Source organism: Manis javanica, chromosome 6, assembly GCF_040802235.1.
Source record: "Manis javanica isolate MJ-LG chromosome 6, MJ_LKY, whole genome shotgun sequence".
Lineage (NCBI taxonomy): Eukaryota > Metazoa > Chordata > Mammalia > Pholidota > Manidae > Manis > Manis javanica.
In genome coordinates this window covers 46,141,902-46,155,790 of record NC_133161.1, presented here as the reverse complement: position 1 = coordinate 46,155,790, position 13,889 = coordinate 46,141,902, and the positions used below count along the sequence as shown (strand labels likewise).

Below are 13,889 nucleotides of genomic sequence, written 5' to 3'. Positions count from 1 at the left end.
AAAAACCAGTTTTGTATTTTTTCCATTAAAAGGTTTCCTCCTGTCATGTTCACTGACATGTCTATTGTTAAACTTCACATGTTCAAAATGAAGCTCCAATCCCCATGCCCTCTTGGCAGCCTTGCTTTTGATTAATGTTAATTCTGTTCTTCTAACTGCTTAGGCCAAAAACACTGATGCCATTATTTCTCTTTCTCTCCCACCCCACAGAAGCCCATCAGTGAATCCTACCAAGCTAGGTTGCTGAATCCAGTGTCTTCCCGCATCCCCAACCTCATCGCCTTGCTTCAGGGGCCGTCACTGTTACCTGGACTAAGGCGGTGGCCTAACTGGCCCCTGCTTTTGCCCTTACCTCATCCAGTCTATGTTCAGGACAGTGGTATGTGAAAACAGAAATCAGACCATGCCATTCCTCTGTTTAAACCCTGTAAGAACTTCTCATCTCCCTCAGTGTAAGTGCTTTTTCTGGGGCATAAGGATTGATAGGACCTAGTCACTTCACTGACATTGCTCCTACTGCCATCTCACTCGTTCCTCCCTAGCCCCTCCTGAACCACAGTCATAACTGCGATCCATAGGGCTCCTGTCACCAGGTCCTCTGCATGAGCTGTTCCCACCCCCTGGAATGCTCTTTCCCCCAGACAGCCATAAGGTTGACTCCTTCACTTCCTTAAGTGAGGCTGTCCCAGGGGTGCCTTCCCAAGCCATCCTATCTAAAATTTTAACACCCCTTTTTTTCCTCTCTCCATTTTCATCTTAACCCTCATCACTCTCCTATACACTTTTACTTATTTATCTTGTGTATTGTTCTTCCCCCACCCCACTAGAACAGAAGATCCATGAACACAGACAGGGATGCCTGTCTGTCTGTTTTGTTTATTAGTATATCCCCTGTGCCTGAGGCTGTTTATTTGTTAATGCTCAACCAATTGTTGTTGAATGAATCTTGAATTAACCTAAATGTATTTGAAAAACAGCAATGCATATATATTCAAAATAGATTAGAGGCACTATGTGGGTACATATGAGTCTACAGACCGTACACAGTATTTCCAAGGCTCTCCAGAGGTTTGTAGTTCAAAGACTGAGAACCCCTGAAAACTTTCATTTATTCCATACCATAATCATATGCTGGAGATATCATTAAGCCAATTGCCGTATGAAGACATTAGGGCTCAGAGAGGCTAAGTGGTAGAGTCAGAATTAAACCTGGTCTAAACTCTTTCCAAGTCATGATAAAAGAATGTAACATGTAATTTATATAAGGGCTCCACAGTACAGCTCTCTTGTGCAATAGTTATTTAGACACAATACTGAATCAAAGCAGTTTACCCATTCATACTCAGGACCCCATTTTATCTTCCTTGTGGTAATATAAAGATGTTTTTACATGTTTGAAATTGGCTTATTGCATCAATGTGCTGTGTTCTCTTGTTAAAGACATTAACTAAACATTTATTGAATAAAATTTCTGTAAAATGACCAAAAGAAAACTTCCTTGAGTAACATTTCACTGGTAAAGGCATATTGTACAGCCTTCATTTAATGATGCTTTATTGGGCAATTAACTTTTGTCAAAGGCATTATGGTGGATACTTGAGGAAACACAAGAAAATGAATAAAGCACAAAACTTGCAAAGTTCACAATTTCTTTTGAACACACATAATGGAAAACTTGGCTCAAGTATGGTAAAACAAAGTTTGCTATTTCATGGATTATTATTCCCACAATGTGCACATTGCCCAGCATATAGCAGGTACATAAAAATATATTGGTGAATGAAAGATTTATCTGATTTTACTCCTAAACATTTTTCTCTATTGGAAATTAGTGCAAACACTAAAAAGCCTATCTTCCAGTGATATTATCACTCAAGCCATTGTGTTGTAAAGTCTGGCAATAAAACACCTCTCTTGACTCTTTCTGAGAAGGGAGGCTATGTACTTTAAATTGCTGTATAGATAGTGATGACAAATTAAGGCTAAGAGAGCCACAATTTTATGGCACCTTCCCCCTTGTGACCATCATGTGTATCTGGGATATATCCAGGCAGAAAATTAAGGAACACCCGCTCAATTTCTGACCATCTACTATGAATCTGTGAGCAGGGCATTTCACCTACATTAATTTGAGTCAACTTAAAGTGAACATTATCTTCCTATATTTTAAAAAGGGTCTGAATATTTCAATCACATGACTAGCTGGAATTCTAGCTGGTGAGATTGACTGACTCCATACCTCTCATTTCTCATGTCAAATAACAGTTCAGTCAATGGTCCTGGCATGAACTATGACTCTCTGGTACCCTAAGCTGGGGCCTAACCTTGGGTTTTTCTTCAGTAAAGGCTTGCTGAGCTGACCATTTATGAAAACAGAGTGAGATGCATAGTTCTGTAACCATGTTCAAAACATACTCCTCCATGTTTAGCCCACATCTGCTTATCTAACAATGATTATGTTTCTCTCTTTTTTTTTTTTTGCTTTCTAATAATTATCACACACTTCCTTGCCCCATGTCAGTGTGATAGATCCTTCACTGAATTTTCATTAATCATTCCATTGGTTGACGGACTCAGGCTGTCACTCAGTAGACAATTATAGGATTAATTTATGGTAAACAGACACCAAAACTTTATAATGAAATTTCAGTTTATTTTTGCTCTTCTTGACATATTTTTTTTTTGCAAGATCAGATGTGTTTATTCTTCCTGAATCATTTATTTCTCAATCAAATGATTCTCTGACCACCACAAGTGCTTTAAAACGCAACTAGACAATAAATCAAGTATATCTTATTTTACCCATTTTCCCTTTCCTGGATGTATTTTAAATAGACTAAAGCCCCATATTATGAGGAGAGAATTTAGGTGTATCTATCTGATGGATTAGAAATGAACTATATGGCCCCTTCAGACTTATAATTGTGATCCTGTAATTTTATGGGCTCAGCTCCTTTTGTTCTGAGTTCTGCTGGTAACAACAACGAAAGAAACAATCACCACAACTATCTGCCCTGTGGTTGCTCTGATCTCTTGCTGGTGTTCACCAATGTGGGTAGCAGCTGGCCAAGGAAGCGCCTCAAGTCTGTGAATGAACGGTAACTATCATCAGATCAGACCCGGGCCTCATAAAAGCTCGGAACAGCATCAAAGCCATTATAAAAGTAAAGAGGAAAAGCATGACCAGAAACTATCTCAACACATATTTTTTTTAGATTTCAGCAATGACCTTCACATGAGGAGCTCAGTCAGATAAACATATTTATCTGACACAATAACTCAAACTAGATCAGCAATCAACACACCAGGAGGTTAGCTGGGCCTTATTATTCCTTCCCAATATTTAAAGAAGCTTCAAGCTGCAATTTCCAGCAATGTTCTTGTACAGTTCATTTTTCCCATGGTGGCCATATTTTGAGCTCACCTCTGACATGAAGGCCCAGAGATATGAGGGTGTGTTTGTATATGCTTGTATTTTCTGGAGCTTAAAAGAGGCAATAAACCTCCAGTTTTCCTTTTACATCAGAAGGATTTAAGTATTCAGCTCTCAATCTTTTATATCCCCCATGAGAGGAGAAGGTCTCAACATCACAGTTCAATAGTGGTTTTGAATCTCGGTCTGTAATCTTTGAGTTCTTAAATGATGTTTGGAACAGCCTAATGGAAATCATGTTAACAGCATATTGTACTTGTAAAAATAGTCTAGAGAGAATGTAATGCTTGGTTAATTATCCAGATGTGTAAAAGCACAATGAAATTGGACTTAAAGAAACTTGTAATTGTGTATTCTGTCTGGATCTCTCCCTTCTTACATGTTTCAACAACATTCATAGCAGACTTACTGTACCCTTGCCACCCGGTTAGTTTCAAGGGAAGAAAAAAGATTTCATATCTAAAATCAAGCTTCAATCAGTTCCTCCAGAAGAAAAAAAATTGTGTCAGAAAATAATACTATAATGGAAACAATGTCTTCCAACAGAAATTTCACATATGTTAGCAGTTATTATTGTTTAAGCTACTCTCTACATGTCTTTCAAAGTTTGGTTTAAAAAAAAAAGATGCAATTATATTCATTCTCTGCCTCGTTTCTAGGTATACATTTTATGGTAAAATATACAGAACCTTTACTGGTGATAATGAGCAATGATCTTTGAAATGAGACACACCTGAACCTGGACACAAAGTGTCACTAGTTCCTAATCTCTGCCTGGCAAGTAGAAAAAGGAGTGACTGTTAGCCTCAGCAACGGGATGCTGAGGATGGTCAAGGTCATTCTGCACCCCTTCTCTGGTCTTCACCCACTCCAGATGGAATGACAGTCTCCTTGAAGAACTCACTTTGGAGCTGGTAAGAACTCCGTGTCCCTGAAAGGAACCAAGGTGGGCTGCTCTTCTGAGTCATACCAAGGCTATGTCCTCTAGCTGGCCCCATCACAGACCATGGTAGAGACACCCTCATTTATGGAGGCAACTAGAGGAAATCAGGGGATATACTTTGAAGAGAATTTTATACACATATCGAAAAACTATAAAACCTGGTGAAAAGTCTAAGTTTAATGGAACATCACACAGTGCAGCAGCCAAGGGGACAGAATTAAACTGGGCGAACTTGACTTCATCTGGCCACAGGACAGAATCTTACTTTACTTTGGCTCCATTATTTAAGGAAAGATGGGGTGTGGCCCTAAAATGGCCAGTTCAGAAAATTAATGAATGGGGAAAGCTGGGACTTCAGTACTATAGTCATCTCTACAACTTCCTAGACATTTCTAGACCATATGTCATTTAATTTCAAGACCACACTGCTGCAGTTATAAAAAAAAAGGCTTCTAAAAAGAATATGACTTTAACTGAACATCTATTTTTCTTGAATACAAGCTTAAAAAGAAACACAATCTATAGGCATAGACATATAAGACTAACATTTTGATCTGTATCTAACTTTTAGTGACATAAACTTATGCAAAGGTATGTGCTTCCTTTCAATGACATTTTCTTATTTTGTACTAAGAGGGTGCTTCCTTAAAAAAAAAGAACAAAGAAAGAAAGAAACTCAGTACAGCCACTAGGGAAAACACTATGGAGATCCTAAAAAATTGAAGATTAAACTACCATGTAATCCAACAATTCTACTTCTGGGAATATATCCAAATAAAAACACTAACTAAAAAAATATCTGCACCCCCATATTTGTTGCAGCATTATTTACAATAGGCAAGACATAGAAACAATCTAAGTGTTCACTGATGGATGAATTGATAAAGAAAAAGAAGTTTTGGTGTATATATATATGTGTGTGTGTGTGTGTGTGTGTGTGTGTATTTTTATATTTGTATATATTTATATATGTGTATATATACTAGAATATTATTCAGCCATAAAAAATAAGGAACCCCTACCATTTGTAACCACATGCTGGACCTTAAAGGTATGCTAAGTGATATAAGTCAGACAGAGAAAGACAAATATTATGATGTCACCTGTGGAATCAAAAACAAACAAACCAAACTCATCAAAAGAGATCAGCCTTGTGGTTACAGGGGAGGAGGGTGGGTGGAGAGGGAATTGGAGGAAGGTGATCAAAAGGTACAAACTTCCAGTTATGAGGTGAATAGGTAGTGGGGATGTGCTGTGCAACACTGTGACTATCGCTGACACTGCTGTGTGATACGTAGGAAGGTGGTTATGTGAGTAAAGCCTTAGAGCTCTCATCACCAGGGGAAAATTTTCCTTTTTTTCTTGCTTTTCTTTTTATTGTATCTACATGAGTAGACGGCTGTTAGCTGAGCCGTTGTGGTGATCATTTCACACTATATTAAAACAAACCATCATGCTGTACGTCTTAAATGTATACAGCGACATATGTCAACTATTTCTCAATATAACTGGAGGAGAAATTCCACTAGTGACAAGCATAGGTAAAAAAGATGCCTTCTCCTTTCCCCTAACACCGACCTCAACTCCAATTTTAGAGAAACCTAGCTTGAAGCCAGGTGACTCAACCAGGTGAATAAATCCTTTTGTTTAAAGAGACTACAATTAATTTGACTTTTAAATAAAGAGTGTTAGCATGCTGGGTCACAATCAACAAACTGGGTCCTTTGTATGCTCATGGCAGATAGAATTCAGAAGGTTGAAGCTGTACAGTAGATTTAACTTAGCATTTCCTGTCTCCAACCTAGATGTCTCATCTAATCAGGTGCAGTTTGTGTCACCTTGCTGCTTGGTCCAGCATGGTAGCTCACTTCAGAGAGCGTATAACAGACTTTCAATTTGCTCATATTCTTTGCCATGCAAACTGAAGAATCAGTAAGCATGTATTGATTTGACTTAGATATGCTATCCAAGAGCCCAAGGCCCAATCTGAAAACACTTGCATAAGCGCCTGTTCAATTCTTCTGGTAGCAGCTTAAACCTTGAGTTTTCTAATATTAAATTCATTAAATAGTCACAAATCCGTTTTCAATTCTTGAAGAAAACATTGACAAGTCAGATGAACATAACTGAAAATAGACATTTGTCATAAACTCAAGGGTTAAAGCAGCTTGAATGTTATCTAATAAAATTCAGCAAGTTCCAAGCCTTGAGAAATAATTGCATTCCAAGGACTTCAAGCCTTTATATTACTTGAAACTTCCATTTACTCCATAAAACTTTATGATCAAAGCCAAGTCTTTATGATTAAAACTTAGTCTTGGCCAGAAAGACAGAAACATCCAAGAAACTCAGGAATGTCTTTTCTGTTTGAATAAGGTTGATGACCCTTAGAGATTCTGCACAAAATATGGAACGGATGTTTGACTCCCTTTTGTGGACAATGAATCTGTTCTGTGAGAAGAGGCAGGTCTTGGAGACAATGCAGTTTTGAGGAGAGAGCAGCCAGGTTCCAGACAGCAGTTCCACAAGTGCAGATACAGTCCTTAGCTAGTTCCTTGACTACCACCTTTGGGCTCTGAAAGTCCAGCTGCTTAGTTTCCAGTCCTGGCTAGGTGACCTTGGTAAGGCCTCCTAACCTCACTAATCCTTAGTCATGTCATCTGGGCAATGGGGGTGATAGTGCCAGCTTTTTAAGGCAGCTATGAGAATTAAACAAGGTAATGTATAATCAGTGCTTAACAGTGCCTGTCAATGATCCATCTTGATAAATATTCTCAAATAAGATCTACAAATAAAGCAAGGGAACTGGGTACTTGAAATCCCCTGCCTAGTTACAAAAGTCAATGTTCAGAAGCCTGGGCTCATAGGATAATGGTGTAGGCTTTCAGAAAGTGAGGATAGGCCTACTGCTAGGATAGTTTCCCTACCCCATGTTAGATGTTACTCCTCTAATTGTGTATCATTACTTGAAATTCCCCTAACAAGTATCTTTCTATGTCTTAGACTCTGTCCTCTAGTCAAATACAAGTATGTTGGCAGTATGTTTAATTTGTCAGATTCTTTCTAATGGGCAGTAAGCTGGGAAGTCAGGAACAGAGGAGAGATCAGAACAACCAGGATGGGAACAGAGGCAGCATGGAAAAACAGGAACTAAGCACAACCATATAGCCAAGAAAAGGAAAGGTGAGGATGGGAGGGAGTGGAAAAGAGAGTTCCCAGGCCTGGGACACGTTGCAGGGAGAGATGGGCCATGGAGAGGAAAAAAAGCTGAGGAGGACTATTAGTAATATTTTTATTTTATCTAGCAGCAGATGTGCATGAAGCCACCCTACAGCGTTCATGAAACACTGTGCTTAGTATTGTATGAAACAAATTAAGCAAACACAGCTCTGGCTTCCTGGGAGCCTGCCACCCAAGCCCAGTGGACCATGATGATTTCAGTAATGGCTGTCAGAATCTGTGATCCCAGCAGGACTTCACTCATGCAGATGAAGATAAAGTGTCCTATTGAGCTCACTTATCTTTAAATAGTCTCCAAATTTTGCCTTTATTCAGCTCTCAAGTTAACCACTGTTGCAAAACTGCTTCTAAGGAAAGGAAGGCCTTGCTGCTAGTCAAGGAGAGAGGCCCTGTTGTACCTATGTGCCCTGTCATTTCAGAGGCCCTCCCATACCTTGCCACAAGCCCCACAAGCCCCAAATCTTTCCCAGGAGTGGACAAAATGCCACCTACTCAGGGAACATGGAGGGACCTCCTTCTTCCCGTCTTCCCGCTTTCCAGGGAGGGCCATTTTGCTTGAAGTTCTCTCTGGACCTACGTATGCTCACGAGGATTCTAAAGTGTGTCTATACCTCAAGAACAAGAGCAATCTCACTAATAGTTACTGGCTCAGAAAGGCTGACACTTAAAAAGAAAGTTAATTATGTGAATTAAACGCAGCTTGTTTCGCTTTTTGAAGTACATTTTTTTCATGCCTTGAGGAGGGTGATTTACAGACACATTTGTCTCTCTTTAGAGAAAATTAATTCCAGTTGGTGTTCTGGGCGGACATGGAAAGAGGAAAGAAAGGAGACAAAGCGGTCCTTCCTTGTCCATCGCACAGACTGCAGGCCCACGTGCGTGGCTGTCGGCTAGCCGTGGCCCACACAGCAGTGGTGAGGAGCCTGGGGTTGGTCCCCACACCTGCTGCTGCTGTCCAGACTAATACCAGCTTCTAAGATCCACCCTCATCTTTTAGATGAAGCAAACTACTACTTTTAAAGATTATTTCAAAATACAAGAGACAATGTCACATCCCTAAACAAGGGAGCAGTCAGTCTACATGCATTAGGCCATATGCTTTGGAGCCATAAAATGTTAACCCAGCTTTTCACCATGAATGGTAATAACAGTCATCCTGTGTTGCTCACTCACCATAGCCAGTAACTCCAATCAATATTTGAGGAGGATTATCTAATTAAACACTCAAAACAACCCTAGGCAATAGGCACAGTTATTACTTCCAGACCCACTTACACCAAAGTCAGGGTGCTAAACAGCTGCTTCAGACCCTTTGAGCATTAGGCTACCCTCATTCGTAGCACACAAATGTGAAGGATATTAAGGGTTCATACATGTGCCCTGAAAAGCAGAAAACCATTTTTGAGTTTATGCATTTATTTTTCAAAGATGATTCTACAAATTGAACAGTGTTATTTGTTTGGTCGTCTTAAGAGAAAAAGGAAATTAAGAGTTCACAAGAGAAAGGATTTCCCTTCATTAAAAAATCTATTATGATTTTTTTGGGCGGGGGAGGGGATGGTGGAAACAGTGAGGGTGGGTTGGTATTACGTTAAAATTGCAATGGTATACAGGTGCTTTATGGTCACATCTAGGTAACTACAGTTGAACACACAAAAAAACAAAATATCCCTAGAGGTGGTCAAATTTAAAATCCATCCACTCTGATTGTAAGATGAAAAGCAGATTTCGAACTTAGTTGGAGTCATCCAGAGATAGGCAAAGCCATCAATGAATCTCAGGTCCCCTAATTATTAATCCAGAACTCCCTGCATTTCTCCAATCTGCTTCCTATCCTTAAAACAGAAGAGCAGATGGAACAAACTAGACTGGAGAAACAGTATTCTACTAATAATAAGCCATCAAGGCATTATTATTTAGTGCTCTCCCTGTAGAAAGGGATAGACACCCAGATTTAAGGTGGCCTGTATGGAACTTAACGAAGACAATGTTGCCTGGCAACAGCATTTTTATCCCAGGTCCTGCCCTCATTCACATCTTCCTTCGTCACTTGGAAGGCACAGGTTTCCTTACAGGTATTCATCCTGGCAGCAAAGAATGTAAAAAGAAAATTGTCCTTTCCTACACACAGGTGGATATTATATGCATAAAACCACCAGGCAGACATGAGATAGACAAGTTAAATTTTTCATCCAGAATTTGGCAGCTTTGCTGAAAGTTCAATATCATTGTTAACAACATTGCCACATTATTTGCAAGTCAAGGAATTACACACTAAGCAGACCCCTCTTCTGTTGGAGGTAGAGACTGAGCATTTTCCAAAGTTGCTACCAAAACAATGGGAGTGTCGCTTCCCACCCCTTGGCCCAACCCACCTCTGAAGTGGGTTAAAAGACAAGGAACAGCAGGGAACTGTCAGTAGAGATCGTAAAAATTTCTGACTGGATAATTGGCGTTAAAAAGATTTAAGTGCAACGTGCTAAACAGTCAGCATATCCTTTCCAAACAGTTTAGAAAGAAGAAAGCAGGCATAAGAGAAGGAAGTTCTAGTTTTGTGGTTCCCTTGGAAACACTAATTTTTACTTTAACCCTTTTATCTGTGGTTTGTGCTTGCCTGACATCCTTCTAATCCTTCTTCTGGTATCGTCACTTGGATCTTCCTCTGGAGACCCACTCATCTCCTACTCCTGGGCCTTATGGTTCTGAGGGTAAGGTGCACACTATGATCCTTCCCTTCCCCACCTCAGGCACCATTATGGCCCATCTGCATAGTCCATCTCCCTGACCCCAGTTATTAGTTCTAGAATGGGCATGGGATCATATGAGATTCAAGAATATGGATGGAATCACCAGTAAAGAGAATCGAGCTAGTAGGCTCTACCCAGAGCTCTGGAGTGGATGGGCAAGGGCATGGGTGAAAAGAACTTAGCTAAGAATGAAACCAATTAGATGAAAGTTAAATGAATATATAGATCAAGAGGGAATGAGAGACTAAACCCAGAAGATAGTGTTGGATCACCCAGATCCAGCCATGCCTGATGCCAAACAATTGATCTCATTTTACTTACGCTGCTTTGAATAGGGTTTCTGTCACTTGCAAGCCAGAGCCTTGACTAATATACCCTTATTCAATCTTCAAAATCCAGTTCAGTTGTTGCCTCCTCTGGCCTTTCCTGAAAATCCATATTGAGAGGTAGCTATTTGCACTCTCTTTGTACTATTTGTCTTTATAGCTACTTTTCATTCTGTATTATACTTATTGTTAGATTTGCAGATTTAGGGTAGAGTCAATGTCTTTTTAATCATTGAATTTCCAATACTTCACCAGTGACTCTGATAGAAGACACTCAATAATGCATTGAATTAAATAGAATGTGATTCTAACTACTCTCTCATTGAACGCACTCTTCAATGACTTGCCATTACATTTAAAATAAAGTCCAAACCCTACCATGGGCAACAGGATCTGCCTGCTTCTCCCATCTCAGCAACTTACTACAGTGGCTCCACGCTTCTCTGTGCTGTCCTCACCTCAGAATCAATTTTTTTTTCTTAGTTTCAAGGATACAGCACAGTGCACAGTGGTTCAACATTTACCCAGATTATGAAATATTCACCCCAACTAGTGCAGTTACTATTTGTCAACATAGAAAGATATTACAGAACCATTGGCTATATTCTCCATGCTGTACTACCATGCCCATGACCAACTTATATTATGATTCACACTTTTTGTGCCCCTTTACCCACCTCACCATTCCCACCCACCCACCCCAATCCCTCCCCCATGGTAATCAGCATTCACTTCTCAGTGTCTATGAGTCTATTGCTATTTTGCTCACTTTGTTTTGTTTTGTTTTCAGATTCCACAAATAAGTGAAAGCATATGGCAATTGTCTTTCTCTGCCTGGCTTATGTCACTTAGCATAATACCTAGGTCCATCCATGTTGTTGCAAATGGTAGGATTTCTTTTTTTTTTTTTTTTGGCTGAATAATGTTTCATTGTGTATATGTACCACCTCTTTTTTATGCATTCATGTATTGATGGACACTTTGGTTGCCTCCATATCTTGGCTATTGTAAATAATGTGTCAATAAACATAGGGATGCATACACTTTTGAATCATGGATTTTGTTTTCTTTGGGTAAAGACAAAGAAGTAGAATTACTGAGTTATATGGTATTTCCATTTTTAGTTTTTTGAGAAATCTCCATATTACTTTCCACAGTGGCTGCACCAATTTATATTCCCACCAACACAATAGGAAGGTTCCCTTTTCTCCACATTCTTGTCCAAACTTGTTATTTCTTGTATTTTGGATAGTGCCCATTCTAACTGGGATGAGGTTGTATCTCATTGTAGTTTTTATTTGCATTTCCAATTAGCAATGTGGTATATCTTTTCATGTGCCTGTTGGCCATCTGTATTTCTTCTTTGGAAAAATGTCTGTCTTTTAAAAAGTGTCCATTTTTTTAATCAAGTTTTTTTGTTGTTGTTGAGATATATGAGTTCTTTATATATTTTGGATGTTAAAACCTTATCAGATAAATTGTTTATGAATATATTCTCCCACACTGTAGAATGCCTTTGTATTCTGTGATAGTGCCCTCTGCTGTACAGAAGCTTTCTAGTTTGATACAGTCCCACTTACTCATTTTTTATTTTATTTCCCTTTCCCACAGAGATGTGCCCAGAAAAAATTGCTCATGCTTATGTTCAAGAGATTTTTGCCTGTTTTCTTCTAAGAGTTTTATGGTTTCATGTCTTATATTTAGGTATTTAATCCACTTTGAGTTTGCTTTTCTGTATGAAGTTAGACAGTAATCCAATTTCATTCTCTTGCATGTAGCTGTCTGGTTTTCCCAAAACTAATTATTGAAGAGACTGTCTTTTCCCCATTGTATATTCATGGCTCCTGTATTTTAATTGACCATACATGTGTGGGTTTATATCTGGGCTCTCTATTCTGTTCCATTGATCTATGGGTCTGTTCTTGTGCCAGTACCATACTGCTTTGATTAATGTAGCTTTATAGTATAGCTTGAACTCAGGGAGCATAATGCCCCAGCTTTGTTCTTCTCTTTCAGTATGCTTTGGCTATTCAGGGTCAGAATCTTTGTATTTGCTGTTCCTTCTTCTAGGAAAGCTCTTCTCCCAAACACTGTAACTATTGCTCCACTACATCACTCAGGGCTCTTCTCAATCTCTCCTTAACAGAGAGGTTTTCTCTGGCAATTTTATGCAAAATAGCACCTCCATCACTCTTCAAACCTCACCCTGCTTTATCCTTTTCATAATACTTACCTTGCCTGACTCCATAGAAATATTTATATCTTTCCTTATCATGTCTTCACCTCTAGAATGTACCAAGGCAAGGAATTTTTCTGTTTTGTTCATTGTATTCCTAGCACCTAGGAATTTTTGTGTTCTCAAAATAATGGCTGTAATATATTTTCTAAATAACCTTAGTTTAAATGGATGAGAAAAAGTGAACCCTAAAGTTGAAATCAACATATGGAAGTAAACCTAACTGCATATTAAATTGTAACATAATCACCCTGGCAAGAAAATAGAATTGATTCTTACAACTTTTAAACTTTTAAATTGTAGGACTGAGCAAATGAGTAAATACACTAATGCTGTTGGGAACCCTGGCCCTCAATGGCAGAAAGGGGGGTATACAAATATGGAATGGGAAGGGAAGAAGAACCTTGTGATGCTGAATTAGAATTATGTATCAGTGTGAAGTCATTTTGTTTTGTAGCTAAGCCTATAGACAAAGTCTAAAAGAAATGGCATCCCAGTAGTATTGAGCACACTTAGTACTCCAGTCTTGGTCTTTAAATACCACTCCCCATTAAAAGGAACCAGGGATCCTTGAAGAAATTACCAATTCCAGGGCTAGGGCAGGGAAAGTAGAAGATAATGGTATAACATATATTTGGACCCAAAAGCCAGGCAATGCTCAAAGACTAATGAAGACCTGTAAAAAGGTCACAGGAGCCAGACTGAAGGGGCTCCCATTGACCAAATATGGAACCACATGAGCATCAAAACAATAATCATATCAGTAAATTTTAACCCAGGAAACAGAAAAACAACCCATGAATCCACTAATGTTTTTAAAAGTAAAAAGGAAAGAAGAGGAGGAAGGAAAGATCTTCTTTATCAAAGAATACCATATGGTATCTATCAGAAGATAGAACAGAAAAATCTATTCTATAGTCTCCCAGTATAATAATTGATTCAGACAGGAATCATCAATGGCTGC

General features: G+C 39.0%; 1 protein-coding gene across 1 annotated transcript in view; it reads right to left on the bottom strand.

The window, feature by feature from the left end:
- The window catches only part of CPVL (carboxypeptidase vitellogenic like), a 138,213-nt gene that overhangs the window by 68,148 nt on the left and 56,176 nt on the right, over positions 1-13,889 (bottom strand).